We start from the raw sequence: 21,643 nt of genomic DNA, 5'->3' as shown, positions 1-21,643 counted from the left end.
AACCTGCTCCCATATCTTAGGCAGGAATACAGATCTTGAAAATAGCTAGGTTCTAGCTAAAGCTGGAGAGCCAAGATGTTTCTGCACTCAAGTACTTAGCTGAAGGATCTGTCTGCAGCTTGACTAAATGCCTCTACCTAGACAGAGCTGGCAGCTACTGCTGTTATGTATCACTTTACCAGTCTGGAAACTTCTGCACCACGCTAAGCAAAGCAGTGTATCAGTATGTCATTTAACTTTGTATTTGTTTCTGATAATCCTTCTCTTTTAATGGAGTTCAGAAGCTTGAGATGGTATAGCCTTCAGTATCAAAACAGTAAAAATATATAAATAAAAAATATATAGTGAAAAAACAATATGCAATCTGACTGATTTTTCTTCAGGAGATTTCCTCCCAAGCTGTCAGATTTGTAAAGGCATTGAAGAACACTGGTCAGAAGTCATTCAACAAAGCATAACTTTTGGTAATGGTTAGTAGCAGTTTCACAGGATTTAATTGTATTTTCTGGTGTATGTTATTCATATGTAAGATTTAAGGATTTTTATTTTTTTTTTCAGAATTTATCTTCTGTCATCAGAATCTCAAGGCACAAGCTTAAACTTGACAGTTTAAGCACTGCAGACATCATGTAGATACAGGTTATAAGTAGCCAAAAAGGTCAATCATGTCCTGATGTGCCTCAGGCAGAGCTTTAATAGCTGATAGAGGGAAATGATTGTCCCACTCTATTCTACGCTGGTGTGACCTCACCTCAAGCACTGTGAGCAGTTTTGGGTGCTACAATATAAGAAAGACATAAAAGTATTAGAGTCCAAAGGAGGGCTATGAAGATAGTGGAGTGTCTAGAGGGCAAAACATATGAGAAGCAGCTGAGGTCACTTGTTCAGCCTAAAGAAGAGGAGAGTGAGTGTAGGCTTCATGGTGGGCTGCAGCCTCCTCATAAGAGGAATGGAGTGACAGGTGCTGCTTTCTGCTCTCTGGTGACAGCAACAGGACCTGAAGGAACAACAGAGAGCTGTGAAGGGAAAGACCAGGCTGGATATTAGGAAAAGATTCTTCACCAAGAGGGTGTTTGGAAAGTGGAACAGGCTCCCCAGGGAGGTGGTCATGGCCCCAAGCTTTAAGAAATGTTTGGAGAACACTCTTGGACATATGATCTGATTTTTTGGGTAGTCTTGTGTGGATCCAGAAGCTGGACTTAATGATCCTTTTGGGTCACTTCCAATTCAGGATATTCTATGATTCTATGATTTAAACAGCAGTTATAACAGCTAAAATGATTCTTTGTATGAACTGAGGAATAAGAAGGTCAAGAATCTCCTTATGGTTTGGCCAGTGAAACAGTGGCAGGAGAGAATGAATAACAGATCTTTTGCTGCATTCTCTCACTGTGATGAACAGTATTGCTTATTAAATGACATGAAAGTGACTATTTTCATTGGTGCTCAGTGCCAGGACAAGAGGCAATGGGCACAGGCTGGAACACAAGATGTTCCATGTAGACATCAGGAAGCACTTCTTTACCATGTGGGTGATAGAGTCCCAGGACAGGTTTCCCCAAGAGGTTGTGGAGTATCTTTCCATGGAAAACTTCAAAACACATGTGGATGTGGTCCTTGGCAACCTGCTCTAGGTGTCCCTGTTTGAGCAGGGGCGTTGGATGATCTCCAGAGGCCCCTTCCAACCTTAACTGTTCTGTGAGTCAGTAATTCTGTGAAAAGGGAAAGATTTTGCAACTGAAGAAAACACACTCCTGACCTTTAGCAGGATTCATCTGACCCCTCTAGGTTGGTGAACTGATACTCACATAAAGAAATACACTAATGTAAAAGAGACAATTCAGATGGTCAGCTTCCCAGTACAGTTAGCTACTCAAAAGTGATAGGCACTGGTTGTGAAAGAGAACATTTAACTGATGGGGAGAAAAATGGACTACCTCCTTCTTCTTTCCTATTTCATTCCCTTTTCTTTCTTTAGTTTATCTCATTTCAATATTTATGATTGAGAGGAGATGGCTTAGCTAGCATATTTCCTCAAAGACATGAAGAAGAGAAGGGACAGAGGGACAGAATGTTCTAACAATAGAAACCATAAATTCATTTTTTTTATTTTAGTTGATGAAGATCTCAAAATGAACCAAAAAAAAAAAAAAAAGTACATGTACAGTGGATGGTTTCAGTTTGATGCAGGACTTATAAAATATCAGGACAACCCTAAAATGTTCTCACAGAAAGAAAATTTGTGAATTCGGAAGAAATAAAATGTTCAAGAATCAAAACAGGCAGGTATTCTTAATAAAGCTCCAAGTGGTAGGGGAATAATCCATTTCAAACATTTACATTTAATGCTGGTATGCACCAGAATAAAACCAGAAGAGTGAGAAGGAACAGGCTGTGTCTCAAACTACAGAGAAAGACAAAATGTAAGCTTTGCAAGCTTTCCAAGGTGAGGCCAGCCTTTGAAGAAAAAAGAGTGAGAAATAAAGGAAGAGAGAGGGAAAGAGGTTATACTGCCAGACCTTTGCAGTCATCATAGCCAAGATACTGGAACAGCTAAAAAGGAACTTTGGAATCAGATATATTTTAAGTTTCTGTTTTCATATTTCATTTTTTTGTTTCCAGTTTTGCAGTCAGGAATTCATCTGCTTGCGAGGACACATTTGTTTCCTTCTTTAGGCTTGTCTTGTGTTAAGAATGGACTTCTTTGGCAAGAAACACGCTATGGAGAAATAACCTGTGATTCGTGATTCTGGATTAACTCATGCTGCACATTGTCTTTTGCCATGCAATGAAGAAAACAAGGGAATTAGGACACAGAATATCTTGTGAAGTTCTTGCTAGACATAGCCCCCGCACTCTCTCAGAAAAGCAAGCTTCTCAGAAACCTAGTTGAGCCAACAAGGAACTGTGCAAACTTCTAAATGTATGAGTGCAAATGAGGTAGAGTGGATATCAGACATTAAACAAGCCTTTTTTTTTTTTTTTTTTTTTTTTTAACTCTCCCAAATCCTTCCAGATGTTAAAATAAATTATCAGCACTGGACAACTGTGTTTTATTACTAATCCTAGTATTAGGGTTAACTTTCACCTGTTTTTCTGCCTTGCCTTCTGATTTCAACTGTTGCTTGAAGTTCCAAATATGTTAATTTTATCTTTTTATTGATGGTAAAAATGTGCATCAGGTCACTCATGCTATAGAGTGAGTCAGATAAACTTTAAATGTAGCCCTGACCATTTATTGCTGGGAAATTTAATATTTTAACAAAAAAAGATGTTGTTCCTCTTTGTGTTGGCATCAATGAGAGTTCTTGTGTGTAACACAATTAGTACTGGTAGCTGCAGTTCCCTGCAAGGAAATGATTCAAGACAGATGATAATAAAAAGCGAAAAAAATAGAAAGTGGGATGCGGTTAGAGCAGCGAAACTCTCACTTATTAAGTCTATGTCTTCACTGCTGAGTTACTCAGCTGGTGCCACCAGTTTGGCACACACAAAGAGCTCTGAACCAAATACAGCAATGCCTTGATGTAAGCAAGATGAATTGCAGAGCTACAGGTTACAGTCTGTGCTTTAATTCTTAGTCTCATAAATATATCATCTGCAGAGACAATTCAGACACCCCTCTGGTGTCTTACCACAGTTCCCTCTTTGCTTCACTCAAATTGTGAGGAAAAATCTCATGGTTCCTTCAGGAATATAGAATGTTCCCATGTTTTCTTGCCCTGTACTCAGATCTAGTTATTGTTCTGTGCAACATAATACACTATCAGGTAGCTAAAGTTAATGATGAAAAAAAAAAAATATGAAAATGATATTACATTAGCAAGGACCATTAATCTTCTTTCTGTTCAGATGTCTGTGGTGTACAGTATTGTAACTATTTAAATTTTCTACGTGAAAATGCATTAAAGACAACCTCACAAACATCTATTCGTTGTCTATAAAAAGAGGCTAGCTGAGATGTACGTATTTATACCGGTTGAAATGAATCCCAGTCCAAATGACTTAATCTCAGCTGGGAAAGTGATCACTCTTTCTTTCTTTCTTTCTTTCTTTCTTTCTTTCTCTCTCTCTCTCTCTCTCTCTCTCTCTCTCTCTCTCTCTCTCTTACTGCCTTAAGCTAAGATCATTGCCTGTCAGAGTGAGGGCTCAGCTGCAGTCTTAAGTCAAACAGATTAGCTGAGGTCATAGGAGATGCAGAGCAGGGTGGAGCACAAACACTTAGAGAGTCAGGCCCTGGTTACCTGCTCTTCCCCAGCTGCTAGGTCACTGCTAGGGTGGGTGCCCCTTCCTTTCTCTTTTCTGTGTGCGGGTTACAACAGTCTGCTCATTAATGAACATCTGTCTTAGCTGAAATATTGTGATACTCCTAAGATTAATGTTTGCCATTAGGTTGAAGGTTAGATCAGAGCCAGAAGAATAAAAGATGAGCACAGTACTGGGAAGCACCAGTAGAAAAGGTCACCACTTGCAGCTGAGACTGCTGCAGACACCCACCCCTTTTTCCCCCACAATGTTGAAGTTAATCAACATGAATTCATGCTGAATTGAGCAACAAAGAAAGAATTTGTATCACAAATAGTGTGGCCAGCAGGACCAGGGATGTGATTGTCCTTCTGTATTCAGCTCTGGTGAGGCTGCACCTCAAGTACTGTGTTCAGTTTTGGGCCCCTCACTACAAGAAGGACATCAAGGTGCTGGAGTGTATCCAAAGAAGGGCAGTGAAGCTGATGAAGGGTCTAGAGAGCAAGTCTTATGAGGAATAGCTGAGAGAGTTGGGGCTGTTTTCACTTGGAGAAAAGAAGGTTTGGGGGAGACTTTATTTTGCTCTACAACTACCAAAAAGTAGGCTATAATAAGGTGGGGATTGATCTCTTCTCCCAAGCACCAAGTAATAAGACAAGAGGGAATGACCTTAAGTTGCTCCACGGGAGGTTTCATCTGGATGTTATGAAAAAATTTCTTCACTGAAAGGGTTGTCAAGTGCTAGAACAGGCTGTCCAGGGAAGTGGATGAGTCACCATTGCTGGAGGTATTCAAAAGACATGTAGAACTTAGTGACATGGTTTAGTGGTGGACTTGGCGATGCTAAATTAAAGGTTGGACTTGATGATCCTGGAGGTCTTTTGCAACTCTATGATTCTGTGAATTTTTACAGGTAGAGATCTATCTGAGCCAAGAAACGGTAAACCTGTGGGCTTAGCTTAAGAGATTTTAGCTAAGAGTAAACAAATTGTTAACAATGTTGGGTGCTGGAGTTTCTGAAGATCCCATCAGCCAAATAAAATATCTAAAGAGTTTGCAGACAGAACAGTTTTCTCAGTGGGGGAGCCTTGGAAAATGATAAGATTCTAACATTTTGAAAGTTAAGGACATAACTGGTCTTGAAGGCTGATATATAGATATGTGCTAGGTTAAGGTGAAGCGAAGAGAGAGAGAAGACATACAGTGTCATGATACATGTAATCACTGAGCTCTAATGAGAAGAATATATCAGTGTGGCTAGTACAGGATCACTACTTCAAATGTAAATTACCTTGTGTTTGTTCAGCCTAAAGGTTTCAGCAATGCAAGTTAGGTCTACCCTGAAGACTGAACTCTTAAACCATAAAATTTGATTAGTCCTGGAATCAGTCAGTCAGCCTTTAAATCAGTCTTTCACTGTGTCCTCTTATTTTCAAGAAAACAAACAAACAAACAAACAAAAATGGTTGTTGTAGCTAACCATGATTATTCACCTGAACACCAATCCACTGGGACAGAGGAATGGCTTGTTCCTCAGTGAGGAATTGTTAAGTTGCCTTCCTTCAGATTTCATCTTGGTGCTGTCAGGTAAATCCAGAGAGCTTAATTTGTGTTGCTTTGTTTATATTCTCGATTACATATATGGATGCGTAAACTGATCCATTTCAGATACCTGTTCATTGGATCTAACTATCTTGTTTGTGAAATTCACTAATGACTTGACAAGGCATAAAGTTTAGTAATATAACTTCAAAATCCAAGCAACTCTAAAGACAAATTCATTATACAGTACCTTATCTCACATTTCAGCAGACAAAAGCAAGGCTATATTACTTCCCATTTTATGTGTGAGTGGACCCCAGGCCATAAAAATCAAATAAGACTCAACTAGGAAAAAATTTGGGCTAATGAAAAACTTATGTTAGAAATGAAGAAACTCTTTAGGGCCAAGTACGCATTGATTTCATAATTCAAATGCTGTAAGCTGCTTTTCCATTAGTTGGCAAAGCATTTCTCCAAGCTTTGCCTTGACTAGAAAGTGCTGTTTTTAACAAGATAATGAGCTTAGCATCAGTTTTTAAATCTTTGTCACAAATAGGTTTATAGCTAAAGTTATCAGAACAATATAACCAAAATTTATTTGTAGCTTCCCTGATCAGTTAGGAAAAATCAAGGCAGTATCATCTAAATCAGATATTTTAACACATACAAGGTTTATGTTATGACATTGCCTGGAAATGACATTGCCTGGAAACTTTTATCAGCAAAGTGGGACAACACATTTCCCCATAGATTCCCTCAAGACTGATGAGAATGATTTAGTCCTTAATTCTGTTCACAGGTTTGCATGCCTTTTCTATGAGTATGATGCATATCAAAAAAAAAAAAAAAGGTGTGTGGAGGAGAGGGGGCATGATAAGAAGATCTATAAGGCAACTATTTTCCTGTTCCTGAGGAGTTTGCTTAAACCTCTGCAACTGACATGAAAACCTTTGGGGTTCATATGCTTGAGGAATTTCAGACCATCTCCATTGTGACCCTAGTCTTTGTGAATCTTTGTGAAAGTTAATAGTTGACATTTAGTTACATTGCATCTGCAACAAAACATAGTAATAGACAATATTTGCAAATGTCTTTTGCTGTGATTTGTTGATGGGCTAAACAACTTTATTTCCAGTGTAAAGAAAAGTATGTTAAGTATAAAAACTAAGTCTCATCCATGGTTTATTGGTTTTAAAGCTGTAAGCACTATCATGGCCAAATCTGAGCTTCTCCATCACCAATGAGCTGTAGATTTTCACCAATCTTCTCACATCAAGCCCATAGGTTGACCAAGACCTGTTGTTTGTTTACTTGGTTGGTTGGTCGGTTTTAATCTTATAAGAAGAAAGCAGATTTTATTTATTTATTTATTTTACCTAGGTAAAGTGAGACCTGGAGTGATGAAGAGGCTTTGACAAAACCAAGGGATAAGTCTGTGGAAGAACTAGATCAGTACACAGGCTTGTAGTTTAGCAGACTTCCAGTCAGACATCTCAGTGCTTTAGAGAGTAGGTGAATATCACCAACTCGTGTGATCATTTCAGAAGCTAGGCAAATGCACAAGCCCTGAGACATAACTGAGGTCATTCAATAGATTAAGGAAACCAGCAAATCAGTTCAATGCAGCAGCATGAACAAGTGATGAGGCAGACGATAAAACAATCTTTGATTTAATGAATTAAAATGTATGATTTAGATACAGCTTTGCCTAATGCTCTTCTGGAAACCATGTGTTGCCTAATGATGGGTTTCCTCTTAGTATGGGCTCCTTTCCAACTCTGAAGGGACACATTTCTGGCACTAGAGGAAAACTATGAACGTATTATTTTCTTTGAGTTTCTCAATTACAGAATAAGGATTCCAGTGTTACTGTACTTGGTGTTTCTGTCATTGAAGCAGATACTCTTAACCTCCTGCAAGGTACAAGCCTCTCCAGAACCTTTCCTAGCCACCTGCTGAAGTGCTGAACTGGGCTTTTACAACTAAGAGAAGGAACTGGCAAGACAGCAGTATTACTGACCAGGCTTCTTTTCTTTGTGGCCTGACCACAGAGGCAGAGCATGCTGTCTTCTGCTGTCAGAGGTGGCAATGCTCTGAGGATGGTTCTCAAGGTCCTCATTGATGTTATTCACCATCACATGCTGTCAATCCATGAAATCAACTTTAAAAAGAACTAAGATTAGTCACCTAAATAAGGATATGTGGTGGTGGTAAAGCTGGGTGGCTTTTTCAAGACATTTTCCACAAGTCTAAAAACCTGGATTGCATCTGTGTGTGTTCCTATCTTTCTGCCTTTGCTTTGCCTGGATGTTGGCAGCGCTTCTCACACTGTGGGTCATGACCGCTCAAGGGGTCACAGGAGAGTTCAGGAAGAATCAGTGACTGGTGGAAAAGGCTTGAGTAAAATTTTCTAATAACAACAACAACAACAAAAGAATTAAAAAAAAAAAAAAAAGTTGATCAACACAAAAGCAAATTAAGCTGATTTAATCTTTGAAAGAAAGAAGCAATCCTTCGTTCAAGCCCCAAACCATCTGGGGGGCTTTCAGGAAGATAGGGGAATGAAAGGGCTCACAATTTTAATGAGTTAGAATTTCAATTCAACTATTTAGCTCCTCAAATGGGGATAGGGTTTAGTTTAACAGTGAAGACAACATATAGAATACATTTGAAGAAAGGGAAAACCTGCTCTGTGGCTTAAGCTTTTCCAGTCAGGGAACATCCTGTGATCCCATGTGATCATATGAGATTTCAAAATGGAATTTGTGCCTCTTCAGCATCGTGTTTTTCATTGTAAAATAAGATTATAGCAGTTTTCTGACAAGTCACTGATAATGAACTTTGTGAACTGATTACAAGAAAAATTATAGATTTAAATTCAATGTACTACATAAAATTAAAGGAGAAGGTAGGAATAGTTGGATGCCGAGCAGAAACAGGATTTGATTGTTTGCTACAGCCTCTGCTGCTTTTTTTTGTTGCAGGCCCAGTGCAGTGGAGTGAGCAGGATGGTGGGGCAGAAGGGCAAGAGGAACCTCTTAGGTAAAGGGCCCAGTACACCAGAATTTCTGCGTGGAAGGATGGGTCACTTCTTGACAGACCTTTCAGTGTGGATGCCTTTGCAAGCTCGTTTTGATTGTAGATTTAGATTTAATGAAAGGTGAAAGTCAGAGGTTACCAGAACAGTCAGTGAACCTTCTGCCAATTAAAGGTTTTGCCCCAAAGACCACACCTTGTGATGGCTGAATTTCACTACCACCCCTTCCAGAGTGTTTTCCCTCTGCTACCTTGTTATTGTAGTGATGGTGGCATTGTAAATTATAGTCCCAGCTGGATGAAGAGCCCTTCTGAACTGATCCTAGTGCTGCTCCCTGTAGTATTGCTAATGATTACACAGCTGCCTACTAGGCATTCTAGAGAGTAGGCTCGTGGGTCTGCCTCCAGCACAAGTTGCAATAAAGTTTATTTTCATTCAAAACAAAATATATTGGGATTATTGTCAGAGCAGCCCCAGAGGCTTGCACAGGGGGTCTAGTAAGCATTGGTAAGAAAATTAGAAGCCTTAAGGTTATTAATGTTGCTAGAACAGCCAGCTTAGTGGCCAGCAGAAGTGTAATTTACCTACACTACCATCACACGGTGGAGCAAGGCAATCAAGTAAGAGGTCAAGGGACTTTAACATAACATGAGATAGATATATAGCCCCAAGTTTTTGGGGCCAGATTCTCTGCTGCTGTAAATCAATTTGCCTTCATGAGAATCAGTGGACCTATGCGGTTTTCAATGTGCTAAGAATCTGGCCTATACCCTTTATGGAAGTTATCCTGAAATGAATGCAGCAGCAAAACTCAATTTTCATTTTTGCTTTGTTTTAAAGCCAGCACATGACATTTTTAGCTCAGCTGTACATTGGTTTAGAGAGCAAGAATGTAGTTTAACACTTTTGGCAAGCACACATCTCAAAATGGTCATGAAAAAGCTGATGAGATTCCATCAATACACATTAGCTAATAGAGAGAAAACTTAAGTAAATGCAGAAGGAGCAAATATCTATTTTTAACTGATTAGTAACCAAAGTTCAGGTAGCATGCAGTCTTTTGCCTGCAGCTGTGGTTTTTAGTCTATAAAACAGCAGTTCAGGTTCCTATTTATAAAAATGATTTAGTGCGCACTTGACCAAAAAAGTCATATCAGCTTTCGGTGATTTAAGTGACACGAGAGTGTGCTGTGCATTCATGCCAGGGGATAGAGTTAGGAAGCTGACAGAGATAGCAGAGAGTGTGAGGAGGACACAGACAAGTAAAATGCATACACTGTTCACGTACTGATACACAAGGTTCAGTCCTTCTCTTAGGTACATACAGATATAGGTCCAAGCCACAACTTTTATTCCTGGGTTGCAGTCCAAGTCTATGTCTCAGGGCAGTCCCAAAGCTGATGAAGTTTCAGGGAGCACTGAGGGGATTGAGTCTAGTGTTTTTATGCAGAATAATTTGTGGCAAATCATAAATATAAATCTTGTGGTAACACTTGAATCTCTACCAGACACTTTAGCCTCCAGTAATACCGCTTACTGTTCTCAAGAAGTCCTTGCATTTACTGATTTATCACAGTTATGCATAGTACCTGACACAGGAAGAACCTGTTATTACCTTTCTCGGATGAAAAATATAAGATTGAATACAAAGAAACTCAAGAAACATAAATATTTTTATTTTTGCTTAGGGTCATGAATCTGCTATTCAATCAATTTAGTTTTCCTACATATCTGTAGGGCCTGAGCTACTTAAGAATTTGTGTCCTGCTTTTTTATGCTCTGTAGCTGTTCTTGTCCTTTGTTTAGAAAAAGACCTGGCTCCGATTGTCTCATGAGATGAAACTTAGCTCTGTAGTTTGCATTAATGCAACAGTATTTGAAATATCTTTTGTGTATTTATTGAAAGTCTGACTTTCAAAACTGATCTGACATTACAAAATCAGGTTGTTTATTAGGAGAAATTTCTTCTCAGAAAGAGTAGTCAGGCATTGGAATGGGTTGCCCAAGGAGGTGGTAGAGTCACTGTTCCTGGGGTTTTTAAGAAACAGTTGGATGTGGTACTTAAGGACATGATTTAGTGGGTAATATTGATGGTAGGGGGTTAGTTGGACCAGATGATCTCGAAGGTCTTTTCCAACCTTAATGATTCTTTGATTCTGTGAAATGGAACAGACCCTTTACCAGTTTTTTTCAATAAATGTTTTCTTTCTTGGCCTTGGAGATTAATCAAGTCACATTTTCCAGGTCACCAAGGAATTAAAAATTAGAGATATTAATTTGCTTTCATCTCAGGACAAGTACAAAACTGGATCCAGTAGGGATTTTGCAGGTCAGAACTGAAGGTATACATAGCTTTTTGTTCATTTCAGAGATCCTGACAATACCAGGATACAGGAAGAGACAGAGAGGGAGAAAGAGAGAAAGAGAGGGAGAGAGAGAGAGGGGGGAAGGAAGGAAGGAAGGAAGGAAGGAAGGAAGGAAGGAAGGAAGGAAGGAAGGAAGGAAGGAAGGAAGGAAGGAAGGAAGGAAGGAAGGAAGGAAAGAAGGAAGAGAAAAAGATCTGAGGTAGCATAAACTGAAAGGCTTTAATATACCATGTTCTGAGATCAGACAAATGAACAGGTGACAGTTTTCTCTTCAACATCCCCTGACTGGTGGCTGTCCTTTACTCTGTGCTTCTGTACAACCATTCTGGCCAGCACAGTTGGAAGCATGCACTCACACAACTCTCTTTTGTTTCCTGTTTGTTTGCTCTCAAAAAAATACAATCGAGCAAAATCCTGGTGGAGCTTGAAGGAACTACATCCCTTCCAGCAAGCTGGGCTGGAGTGAGCAAAAGCCTTCCCTCTCCCACCTGCCCACCTCCAGCACTGCCAGTGGCTGCTCCTTCCCCAGCAGCTGCAGCAGAACAGCCAGCTCCTCAGCTTGCAGAATTCACAGATCATCATGCTCATTAACACAAACTGAACTCGACTGTGACTTAAATTGATATACCAGACAGTCAACTGCAGTTGCCAGGGAACCAAACACACTAACCATTCTGTTGCCACCACTGCTGCTGGGATGGAAACCTCCAGCAGAGAGCTGGGGGCAGAGAGCTGAAGAGGATGACTTCTTAGGTTACACCAAACTAGACCACCACAGTGCCTTTGGAAGCTCCTTCTGTCACAGTCTGAGTTGCCCTGGAACTAGGTTGTAAAGCATGTGCAGGGCCAAGGAAATCTATTTTGCCATGCTCCTTTGCACGGATAAGTGAAAACCCACAGCCTTAGTCAACCCATCTCCTCTGAGGGTTTGTGCTCTCTGGAAGGAGTTCTGCCTTCCAGAAGCCAGAGCTGGTCACAGGAGACCAGCTGGCATGCTTGTAACCCTTTGCTTTAATGAGGGCAGCCTGCCAGGCTGATCAGAATCTAAATTTAACTTTATTGCTTCAGGTATTGTGAAAACATTGTGTTTCTGGATCACGAGGGATGCTGGGCAGTGAGCCATATTGAGGACCAGGAGCCAGATGGTTGTCTACTGGCATGTTCTATGGAAAGCATATAGCTGATTCTTTTTTGGCTGTTTATCTCTCATCCCAAGCAAGGGGCAGACATTTGAAGAGTTAACCCTTCCAGATATGTACAAGGAGGTGCCATAGGCGTTTATTGACTATTGCAAAACAAGCAGGTTGGCCCACAGCTCCTGTCTAAGGATGGAAACTTCATTGGTCAGGATGCAATCCTTATCTACGTGACACACAAGTGTTTGTTTTCACTGATCTCAGTAGTATTTTATCCATCTATACTTACACAGAACCTGACCCACAGTTCTCCAAAGCTGTGAGTATGGGATCAGATCCCATACACTATGTCAAAAGAATCTCTTGGTGATTCCCCAAGCACTTGCAAACACAAGAGAGGATAAAATATATGAGATGAATGGGAAGCCTGAATGAACGAGGAACTGTAAGCCTTCAGGCAGCATTTCTCTCTGGAGAGTTTAGTGTCTCCTCTTACTAATAGGTCAAGATCACATGGCCAGTGGAGGATCACAGGCAACACCACAGCAAAATCAAAACATAAACATGATTCCTGTGTTATTTTAGCTAAACCAGGAACAAATCTGGTACCATTTGTCTCTGGCCTTTCAGCTCTGAGACAGGGCAATAACGGTGTTCATGCCAGCTGGATATTTGCTCTGCAAGAGTCAACAAGTTTCTTGACATGCAATGTCCTTATATCTCATTTGTTCATTGGAGCAGTGAAATATTTATGAACTGCCATCACCATCCAGCTTTTGAGTTTTGACCCAGTAAAGGATAAATATGGGACAACTTGCCTTTGGCCTTTCACTTTGGCCAGTGACCAGCTTTCTGTCTGTTTGTGGTTTGAACTGGATGGGGAAACAACTGTCCCCTAGGTAAAACCCTTTCCATATCTATGACTTACTCCAGAAATAAATAATTTTAAAACCAAACACATCAAGTGAGAAACAAATCCCATACAGTTGTCCAATGGCCTTCAACCTCTAGATGGCTCAATGCCATCTGGCTGCCCACTGGCTACTTTGCTACACTAGGAAATAAGTTTCTCACAGACAACGCTCCTGTACATTTTTAGTCCTACCAAAAAAGAAAAAGTAAACACACTTTGCTATAACAACCTTTCAATCCAAAAAAAAGGGAGAAAAGTGACACAGGTGGCTGTTGAACTTTCAACTCTGAGTGGCAAACTACCAAACAGCTACTGCTCGGCTTTCACACACCCACAGCAAAACAAAAATTTGCTCAGGAAAACCTTTGTGTCTTGCCTGCTTAAAAGAGCTATTCAAATACAGATAAATATTATAGATATGTACATATATATAATTTACTGGGACAAATTGCAAACCATCTGTAAGTCTTAAGCAGTGGGTAGAGATGTGTACTTTTTCACAGATATACAAGGATACATAGATATACATACTCCATACATAGGACCTGTGCAAAAAGGACTTTGCACAAAGACAGAGGGGATGGGAGGGATCTTTACCCTGCTGTGGAGATTTTTCAGTTTGATTCTGCAGATGTCTGCCTAGTTTCTGAAACTAGAGAAAATGTGTGCTTTCAGTAGTGGGTATGCAACCTTTCTGACCCTCCCAGCTGCCTACCAAAATCTTCATACTGCCAGGACCCACAAGAAGCACAGAAATGCCTTGGAGAGTTGGCTCTGGGAACAGCTCTCAGGAAGGTGATGACAGAGGCTCCCAGGGGCTCCAGCGCTCTATTGCAGGATGAGGCTGGGCATACAGCTGGATTTGAGGGTGACCTACTGCTGTGGCTCATTTCCTTCCACAGCTGGGTATTACAATCATGACAGTCCCACATCAACATGCACACTCACATGAAACAGGTCCAGCGTGGGAAATGCATATATATTGCTCAAGAGCAATCGAACATCTATATGTTAGTCATACAAGAATAAGACTATATAGATTATCTACTATTTATTTTTTCTTTTCCTCATTGGTGCAGAAGGTCAGAAATGTTTAATCAGCATTAGCTGTTACTGTTCAAACCACATTTTAATCTCATTGTGTCCCTAGGATTTCCCCCTACCCAAGACTCCATTTCTGTTTTTCATTCTTTGGGCCCTATAATACATGATGTCTACAGACAACGGATATCTTCCCGTTTTCTCTGCTCTTTGCCCATGAACACTACAAGCATTGCAGGAGACATGATTCTCCCACTCTGTTTTTCCCATGACAGATTCTCTTCCATCCTGTCATTTACATTTATAGCCTGATTCCAAGCCTGTTCATAGCCAGAAAAGTCTTTTCATTGACTTCTGTGGGCTTTGGATCAAGCCTTTATAAACCACACATCTACCCAACAGGTATTTATTAACACAAGCTGGCCATGTACTGTATGCCATGAGTGTGGAAAAAACTAACAATAACTTTACAATTACCCACCTAAGCCCTCTAACAGGCTCCAAAAGCATGTCTCTTTGCCAAGCAAGCATTGAATCAAGTTTGACATTTCTAGGGTAAATCATTTTTGTGTTCTAAAAACCAAAAAAAGGGCTAGGAAAATGTCCAATGAGTGAGAACATCCCCATTTTTGGACAATAATATCATCCAAATGTCCTATCCAAATGGCTTCAAATGTTCCAGAAACAAATGTGCATTCTGGGATTAGACTGCTGACTGCTAGGTAAAATTTCAGGTGGGTCTGCTTGAGGTTAGCAAGATTAAGCAGGGGTTAAAATGGAATTAAGAGTCTTTTTTTTTTTTTTTCTCCCTAAATTAGCCATGGAGATATTAGTGTTATTCACAGTCTTTCCAGAGTGCTTAGACAGCTCCAAATAGCAACCTCTTTATGTATTGACTTCACATTCTGATATTTCTGTTCTTTCACAGACTTTGCCTAAACTTATCTTACTTCTCAGTTGTAAAACACAAAATCAAATGCTGTTTTTTGGTCTCTGCTAGAATTGAATAGGTGGAGTTTGTACTGTCAGAAAGGATAGGCCGGCAGACTTGGAAAGCTCAGAATCAACTGTGTGGGTGAGGTCTCACAAAGGACTTTCCACAATTTTATCAAAAGGTAGCTTTAAGCCAAAAAGTTTGGATCCAAATCTAGATAAAAAGTTCCTCCAAGGACAAGTGTGATGAGCTCAATGCTTTCCATCTGGGCCAGTTACTAGCTGTGACGCAAGACGAGGATACATGTATTTCCCTTAACGTATAAGTTTTGCATCATCCATTCTCTCTTGCTTTTATTTTTCACTTTCTGCAGAAAATCAATTGCTATTACACTAGCAAAATTTTTGTTTTGTCTTGTACATATTATAGCTTATCTGGGCTTGGTTATTGTTTAATATATGTCTGAGAGAGCGTTTTGGAGACAGGTGTCTGATAAGAGGTAGTTTTATCTTGTTCACAAAGGCCAAGATTTTTTTTAAATTAGGTGTCAAAAGTGATGTTTTCTGAGTCCCAAACAAGCGTTTATATGAGTGTCTTGATTTTTTAAAAAAAACTTAGTTTCCCAGAGCCTGTCTTTAGCAGTCCCTTTCGAAAGTCATGGCTGAAAATAACAGATATTATTTTCATAATACTGTTTGTAGATCTTGGTCACCTTCTTCATTCACTGTCCTCTGAAAACACACATACCTTAGTCATTTCTTCTTCTGTTGCTTTAAAACTCAGTATCTGCAAGGGTTAAACATAGTACCATACACAGATGTGAAAATACATATTTTTGGCAGTGCAAATGCACTAGGCAACTTCTGCGTGTTTGAGCTTTTAGTAAGGAGGCCACCTGCTTCTAATGTTACAGTGATATGTTGGCTAGTGGAAAGGCAGACACAATTTTTGACTAATTGAATAATCTGTGTATCTTATCCAAATGCCAGAAGATTGCTCCTATCCCGTGATTAGGTGGAAGTTTTGATGACATATCTTTTAAATATATGTATGCATTCCAAAATCAGTTTCCTGTTTGGTCCAAATCATTATATTCCTAGTGCAGAGTGATGGGAAAATGGGTATTGGATGAAAGAAATGGTAAATAGGTGACAAGCATTTGCTTGGATTAGCCAGTTTCTAGGTAGGGTACTGTTTGGTAGGTAGGCATATTCAACTGTTTGGCACTAGTGCATGGAATAGCAAACACATGTAACCACTAAAATCAAGCTTGCATTAATGATTTCATTGCCTAAGCTAAATTTATAATGTAAATCATTCAGAGGTGCTCTAAGGCATTTCTATTCTTAGAAGAAAAGTCACAAACTGGAAAGTACGTCACCTTTGCAATCAGCACCCCCTTTAGCCTGTAATGTGGAACACATGGTGGTTGAAGAGGTTACAGTGCTACAGAAATGTCATTACAGAATTTCTCTGTGTTAACATGTATCATCTGTCACATAATTGTTTGTTTTACAACCCATACCTATAATGGGCTAAGTGGGGACTATTTATATCAGTTAACAATGAGTGCCTTTAATTAGTATTTCATGCAACTGGAACATGTTAAAGATTGTGACACAAATCTGGCTTGAGTTGTTAAATTCCATATGAATTTCATTAAGAAATTGCTCAGACATTACAGTTGCACAGGTATTGAGGTTTTTAAGTGCACTTCATCTGTTACAAAACGAGAGTAAGTCATACATATGTTAAAGAAAAATCTTCCAAACAACAGCTTAATATCTGACACAGTTGAATGAGTTTAAAGCAGGAAAAAATGAAAACCTTTTAGAATTTGAAAAGTTTCTTTATTTGTTCTAAAACTGCAAAATTACTAGCAGTTGTACAGCTTCAGAATTATATAGACTGGACAAAATTGAAGAAATGGAAAATCATATTGTACACAGAAAATGATAATTAAAACTTATTAAAAATGCATTAACCAACAGAAGTACTCATAAGCTGCTGCTAGAACATAGAATGAGAAGATGGTCTTTTTCTCATAGTCGACAGAGTGGCTACAAACATGTGACTGGAGATCTGTCATATGGTTTCTGAGGAAACTTAAGCAAAATATTTAGGCCAAGATCCTCATTTCCAGCCCAACTTATTTTCAGTAGGTAACAAATGCCAAAGTGATCAACAGGACATTTTCCTTCAGTTCAGACTGGAAGAGACCTTCAGCCCCAGTGAGGCTTTCCTTCATGGGCACTCATGAACTTGCAGTGTGAAGCATATGCCAGGAAGCAGTATAAAATGCAGGGAGTGATGTGAGAGGAAAATGTACTTGAAGTTACTGTATGAAAATTTTTGGTAGTATTATCGTCCTTAAGAGTTTGTTCATTAAAAGAACATACTAGAATCAGGCTTATGTCAAAATGTGAATGGTTCAGGACATTAAGAGTGGGAGAGCAAAGTGTGACAGGAAATCCCCAAAGCTTCATGTCTCCATGTTATTCTTCTCAGATATATGGACAGAGGCTCCATCCCTCTGTGTGCCCCAGTACCTGAACTTAACAATATTTTTTTCTTCTATGCTTTTTACTAGAATTGTAAATTTACACATTAGTGCCATACTTATTTACCAACCATCTCCACATACTCTCTCAGAACTTTCTTTAAGATTTTGAAATGCTGAATTAGGAAAGGAAAGAAGCTCAGTGTGTCTTGATTTTCTTTCTTTATCTTCTCTCCAGCCTAGATCAACTTTAGTGTGCTTACAAACCTCTGTCTAAACCAGGCAGCTATGTTATCTGGAAATTACCATACAGATACCTTTAAACAGAACATCTTGGGTTATTTCATCTCTATTAATTAGTATACACTAGTTAGAGATTCACTCTAACTCCTTGTGAAATTACTAATTCAGACTCCAGTGACAGATACAATACTATAGCTGTTTATCCATCCTCTGTTATGATAGGAAAAAAAAAAATAATAAAAAAAATAAATTTCCCACATGTACCTTGCTTGCTATCCTGTCCCACTGGAGCAGAATTGGAGGTAATAAAGATTATGGTTTGTTGCCTTTGTTAAAAGAAAAGATACAATTTCTGAAATACATTACCAGTATTTCAGATGGCAGTGAAGTAGACCGTCCAATAGCATTTCTGATTTTTTTTTTAAATTTTTTTCCCCGTTCTTTGTTAATCATAGATAAGAGTTATGTTTGTTTTCAATTCTGAGTTCTAAAACTGGAAGAGCAGCTATTAATTTGTGATCATATTCTCCTCATCCTTCTATTCACTTGATTCCTTATAAAAAGTTTTGAATATTTCTATTGCTGTTATTATTAGCAGTTGGGTTAGTCAGAAAATATTTTAAATGGGAAATCGTAAATGATGAAAAAAAGAAAAGGGATTTCAGAACACTCACGTGATTGTCTTTAGCTAATCCTTAGCTAATTTATGTTTTTCATTAAGATCTATAATGAAGTGTCTTACCAGAATCCTCAGGAATAAGACATCATAGGAAACAGTATCCAGACTGAGTGTTCAGTATATAGAATTGAATATCAATAAATATTAAAGTGAATTGAGAATTGAAGAACATCAGCTGCAATGAAAGAACATATCAAAATATCACAAATAAATTATTCAGAAATCCCCTGGGGAACTCACACATCATAATAAAAGGGAAATTTTGAGGAAATGGCAGGAACAGGCAATTTCAAAAGTTAAATACAAATATATCTATACATATGTGTGCCCAATCTGTGTAGTGCTTTTAAAAGCTTATGAATGAAGAGATATTAACTGATACTGATTAGCTGATTTTGGTTACTGGAAAAAAAAAAAAAAAAAACATAGATGGAAAATTTTGGTTCAGCATGTTTAATGAACAGTGATCATAAAAGTAAATGGTGAGCAATCATGTAGCTGACATGCAAGAAAAAGTTACAGACCAACAGCAAAGCTTGCTCCCTCATGACCTGTTGAAGGCTATGAGTGAGGAGGAACAAGCTTGTTCAATAGGCATTTCAGTGTAAGCCTTGAAAAGAGTTCTACTGGCAAAGGAAAATTCTGGACTACTGAGGGCTTTTCAATTTTCCCGCTGGTCACAGAAAAGCATTTGTGTCCCAAAGAAAAGCTTCAAGGTATGATTCACCACCACACACTATTGTGCTTTCACACTGCTTCCTAGGAACATCAGTATTTATCCTGGCAAACAAGCTGGAATTATGCAAAGGTATCCAGGTTGGCACTCCCAAGGAGGGTCACCCAGGTTTTTCTATGCCTTTGTGAGTGGTGGTATGCATTCAAAATATTATAGCACAAAGCTGTAATATATCCTCCTATATCATTGATGCTCTAATACTTTCTTTTTTTTTTTTTCTTTTTTTTTTTCTTTTTTTTTTTTTCTTTTTTTTTTCTCTTTTTTTCTTTGTGTGGTTGCTTATGTTTTTATACCTCTGATTTGAACACACACCCTTCCACACATTTCAAAAGCCACTGGAAATATAATATGCACAGTAGTTTGTAAATTAAATATGCTTAAGTAGCAGAAAACTGCAGTAACTAAGGCTGATATATGGACTTGGAAGACTAAATCCAACTTTGTGGATTCAATTATAATTACAGCTGTATGAGCTGGCGCATTGGCAAGATGAACCTGCCAAGACGGGTTTACTAGAAACCATAGCAAGGCTGACCACATCATCAAAGAATAGCTCTCTGATGACATAGTACCTGCAGCTCTCCAGCTGACAGCCCACAGATCCAGCTGAAGACACTAGCTGATTTGGTGGGAGGCAAGCAGAGAGAAAGGATGAAGCTTTGCTGCCAGGGTCAAGGGTAAGAGGGATGTTTCCTTTGAGAAAGTTCAGGGAGAAAACATAAGACTCCAGAACAAAGAAGGGGAAATTACAAAAATATATTGGATTTTGGAGGAATTTGGATAGCTGAGGTGTGTCAGAGCCAGGTTACCGTTACTTATTGGGCAGAAAAGGTTCAGAAACACAGCACTTAACACTCTCTCCAGCTCTGTTAAACTATTTATGAAAAGCTAACTATAATTAGAAATCCAAATTTAAAAAATAGTAAACCAAAAATTTACTTTAAAAAGTGGGCAGATGGCCAACTATTTTTACTGGGTAGCACTGGAATGTTAATGTGGAACATATGCAAAGCTGTTATGAAAAAAATGCACCTCTTTAATACTAAAATCCAAATAGAATAAATGATAATTGCATTAAATACCACTTGGGAGTCAGCACAGCCCTCTGAGAACTGAAACCCACTGTGTGTTACTGGATAAATTGTTGCTGACAAAGCTAGTTTGAGGTATTTTTCTACAAGGGAACAAAAAAATATATATATTTATTTATATATACACATGCATATATATATATATGAAAAGGAGGAGGAAACACAATCTCTTGAATAATGAATGAAACTGTCCTGCCAGTTAGTAGTAACCAGAATGATATCTGTCCAATTATATGTTTTTTAAAGTGTATTTGATCTGAATTGAATAGGATATGTACAACCTCATACCAAGCAATGGAAGTTGTGAATAATCTACAAAACTCTTTGCCCAGTCTGGTTGTTCCATTTGGTTAAGATTTAAAAAAAATAATCACCTTAACCAGCAGCCTGATTTTGGCCCTTAACACATACCCACATGGAATCACAGGGAGAATTTATGGTGGGTGGAATGTAATTATCTGACCTGGAATTTGCTCAGAACACATGAGATTAATAATGCAAGGCTTTCCAGGCACATATTTCAATTACCAATCACAATTTCTCTGTGGTGGTCTTGATGATGGATAAGCCAAAATCACTAAGGTGAGAATTAATGTAAAATGCTTCAAAACCTGAATGCAAAGCTTACTGCTATATTTTGGCCACAGCTGCATCAGAGCAACTATACAGAATCATGCTTCTTGGGTAGTGGCTCCTCTTAAGTGAAAGGAATCCCATTACAAAGAGGTGTGACACAGAATCCAGAAGGAAAAGGTCTGCTGAATTTGCATTACTTCTCTCCAGGATCAGCCTGAGCATCTGCAGCCTCCTCCTAGAAAGGAATACTGATGACCACTTAGTGTCAACCTGATCCAGACAGTGCATGTAGTACTTATCTCAGCACTGATGTTATCAAAGCTGTCTTTGGCAAGGACAAAGAGAATTGTATAATTCTCTTTATATAATATGAGGAAAGCAGAAAATGGAGAGGATGTGCTCTTCAACTGATTGAGGAGAACGTGCCTGGTGACAGGACAAGGGGGAATGGGCTTAAGTTGCACAAGGGGAGTTTTAGGTTGGATCTTAGGAAGAACTTCTTTACCGAAAGGGTTGTTAGACATTGGAACAGGCTGCCCAGGGAAGTGGTGGAGTCACCATCCCTGGAAGTCTTTAAAAGACGTTTAGATGTAGAGCTTAGGGA

Source organism: Anas platyrhynchos, chromosome 3 (genome assembly GCF_047663525.1).
Source record: "Anas platyrhynchos isolate ZD024472 breed Pekin duck chromosome 3, IASCAAS_PekinDuck_T2T, whole genome shotgun sequence".
Taxonomy (NCBI): Eukaryota; Metazoa; Chordata; class Aves; order Anseriformes; family Anatidae; genus Anas; species Anas platyrhynchos.
Note: the sequence above shows the minus strand (reverse complement) of the source record.